The sequence below is a fragment of the Cupressus sempervirens genome, chromosome 9 (assembly GCF_028749045.1).
Source record: "Cupressus sempervirens isolate cs-2001-9-10 chromosome 9, ASM2874904v1, whole genome shotgun sequence".
NCBI classification, from domain to species: domain Eukaryota; kingdom Viridiplantae; phylum Streptophyta; class Pinopsida; order Cupressales; family Cupressaceae; genus Cupressus; species Cupressus sempervirens.
In genome coordinates, this window is record NC_143126.1 from 129,453,318 (window position 1) to 129,457,077 (window position 3,760).

Genomic DNA, 3,760 nt, shown 5'->3' on the forward strand with positions numbered 1-3,760 from the left:
TCTTTTGACTTTCAAATGCAATCTCAATTTTATTCCTTATGATCACCTGCACTAAGTCAGAGTTCGCTTGAAATTGAATTCAGTTGTAGTGTTTGAAACTCTCTTTTTAATCTTTAGAAATAGACTATTTCTTACTTACGACCTCAAAGATTATATGTTTTCTTGTTTCCTTTATGGATACTTTTTGATTGTTTGTTCTGATTGGCACATGGATGTGTCACGAGTCTTCTTTATGTTATAGAAAGGGGAAGAGTGAACCTTGTGATCTCTCATGAAAGATAAAAATTAATAAGAGATGGTTGACTTCTATCAGAAGTACCATGCGAGTCTATAAGACTCTAGTAATGAAGAGTTGCATTATAAGATGCATGAGTTAAGTTTGAGTGCCTTGAGATCAAATTAAGAGTCTCAACATCAAGGAGGAGTATGTAGATTACTGTTACTTGACTCCAATTCCATCATCGAGTGTGATATCTGGTAGTTCACTGCACAACAACAAAGACTGATTAAAGAAAATGTAATTCTAAGATTATCTTCACCATTTACAATAGTAAAATTATCAATTAGAAAGAGTTGTGTTTGAGTCTTCTCCAAATGGTACGCCCATGAAGAAGATCAATTTGAGAGCTTAGCAATATGTATTTGTTTGAGCTGCTTTTAGTGGAGTGGATATCCATGATTGTAGAATTGGACGATTAGTTTAGATGAGAAAATTAGGCTGAATAATATGCAATCTCTGTAATATAAAGAGGTAATGTAATCAGATTAATTAGTGTCCATGGAATAAAAGAAATTGGTGCTAGGCTTGTAGAAAAAATCTCTATTTAAAAAAAAGAAGAAGTTTAACACATAATTCCAATATATTTAGAAAAAATACTGTGCCCATTAGGGAGAGAATACACTGATAGATCTTGAGCATAGATGCCTCTCATAATCTTATCTTCCTTTGAAGGCACCTTCTATTCTGCCTGTGGCTTTTGATGAAACAGACTTCTTGACTCTAAGATTGTGTTAAACTAAAGCGTTTTCATGACAATTATGCATCTTTACAAATTTATTGTTACAGATATACATACTATTTATATGAATTATAAAGAAAAGTGGATTGGCAGATCAGGTATATTCATATCTCAATTTCTTAAGAATTTTGCTTGCTTCAAGTGAATATACCCAGATGATTCTAAAAGAGGGGATGGCTGAAAATGGGAGCCTATACGGTGAGTACAAGTAGCTAGGATATGGAATGGCGTCTTCTTCTGGAAAAGTCTAATGTTTGATATTTCTTTGAAGGTGAATCCTGACCCTCGTTAATGCCAAAAAAATTTAATAAGAAATTTAATTTACTAAATTTCTTTGACAGAGAACTCAAAAGCTTTGTGGATGATTTGGACTTTACCATACCTTCTTTCATACAAACTTGTTCCTTCTCAAGATCAGTCAATCTCATTCGCATCTGCGCAATTTCAAGTTTAAGCTCTCTATTCTCCCGCTTTAACGATGCATAGTTGTCTCGTGGAGACATTGCTGCACTAGGGGCACCACTGTTTATCCTTTGAGATGTATATACCATTGGAGGTTCTCCATCTGCAAAGGAGCCTGCCAAAGAATTGCGTATGCGTAATTGTTCAAAGTAGAGTACTTGAACCACAAGATGGATAGGCAGGCGTTCATTTTGTGCAGCATGTCTCCACAAGAATTCTTTGTTCATGCTCTATGGTAGCAGCAGCTTTTGATAGATTGGATGCATCCCATCCAAGTTGTTTCTTACTTAGGCCTTTCAGGGAATGATGAGCATTATGCATCAGGGATGCTCCAATGCTCTCATGTCTTACACCTTTGGATCTCATGGCTAATATAACTTTCTGATACATGTCAATTCGTAATACGGACAAATCTTCGACCCACCAATCTCCACAACAGTTCTGCTGACAACTGCTCTGCAGCCGACCAGAACTACTGTAGTCTAACCGTGACAAGCTTGATACCATTTGTTTGAGCCACTAGATTTTCATCTACATAGTCCTCGGTCATTTGGAGATACTTGGCAACACAACGAAGAGCGGCCACATTTGAAGTGGTAATCTCAAAATTAATGCCATAGCAGAACTTTGCTGCCAGTTCAAATGCCTCTGCTCCACCAGGTAAGTTGGGAAACTGTAGCTTTGCACCATCTGAGTCTTTTCCATCTGCTATAATTTTTCGAATCCGCCCACTTCGTGAGACCAAAGGAAATTTATGCAATGCAAAGGCTCCACCGTCAACAGCTACAACAATATCACTTGGAACATCTTAGGTGTCTTATTTTTCGTAGTGAGTTTTGTATGTGTGCGTACATTTCTAGGCAGAAAAAGGTACCATTTTTTATGGAGGGTTCAGACCTGTGAGGCAGCATGCCTCCGCCCTATCAACCAGCGAAGCTACCACATACACTTTTTAGGAAGTTGATACTGCCCACTTGTGCCTGAAACCTCTTCTGCTTAGAGCCAAGGACTGAGGGGTATCCACACCGTCAAAATCACCCTGGGCTCATCCCTTATGATGTCGGAGCCTTGTGCTCAGCAAGACTTCATCCCTGGTGGACTCTTTTTGAACCATTCAACTTCACTCATAGACCAAAGACCCACTAACAAAAGACACCATTTTCAAAATGGCTCCTCAAATATTTTTCCATGAGACCCGGTATTAACATATGGCTTTTTGCATGGAATTTTTTCTTCCCACTATAGTCTTCGTCCTCTGCTCTGCCGAGCTAAGATCAGATTTGAGGTTATTGTCTGAGTTTTATTTGCCCATTGCTGCTTTAAGCCAAATTAGGCATCCCCGTCAAATCTGGTAGCTTAAAAAGTCCAGAAATTACACCAAAACAATTGGTCCATTCCCGTAAAAGCTCTATCTTGTCAAATATCAAATACTCTAACCCTCAAGAATCCGATCCTTTATTTTCCTTATCATTAGGAACAATTAGAAAGTGATCTGTGCAATATTTAAAACCCCAAAAAATGATTCAGCCACAGAAATCAGAAACCAAAAAAAATGGCTATGGTATGGTAAAAAAACTATTGAAATCATCCCACAAAAGAGAATCCAAAAATGACGTGGAAACCATAATTTTCCTTCCAAGTGGATTAAATCTAATGCTTCAGGAAATTGTTTCATAGCCGAATATCACGTTCAATCAGAAAGATTGCAAGGGCCTAGAAGCCTTTTATCAGTATTGAATAAAGAAAATGAAGGAACTAAAAAATGACCGCCGCCTCCAAATAGACTAGAAGGATTCTCATATAGTTTTGATTACTTATGTCGTTCACAATCTGTGGTAACAAATGAGAACTATAACAAATTTAAGCGCCATGCCAATAAGATAGAGCTTAAGTAGAATTCCTCAAGTCCAGCAGATATTTGTACAGGTAACTGCCTCGATTCTCAAACCCATCACCCATATAGCAGAATTAAACAGTAATATTGCATCTCCATTATAACATCCATCTATGCCGATATGAAATGATTGTGCTAGAATAAACTATGCTCCCAATTGAACCATAAATTTTTGAAACCAGCGAACAAAAACTTGATGAAGCCATTCAACTACTGTGAATTGAGGTCAGCCTAAAACATCGGCAATGGCATAGATCTCTTCTAAGATATACAGATTTTGATACTATATTCCTACTCTTAATCCATCTTTTCAGGAGCTCTTGGATGGACTCTTCAAAGTTATTTTTTCTTGAATTTTTTCCTTCACATATTCAGCTTGCTGGAA

General features: G+C 37.3%; 1 pseudogene; it reads right to left on the minus strand.

Annotated features, from left to right (window-relative positions):
* Positions 1-1,088: 1,088 nt before the first annotated feature.
* LOC149537865 (BTB/POZ domain-containing protein At5g48800 pseudogene) lies at positions 1,089-2,392 on the minus strand (annotated as a pseudogene).
* Between the last annotated feature and the right edge of the window lie 1,368 nt (positions 2,393-3,760).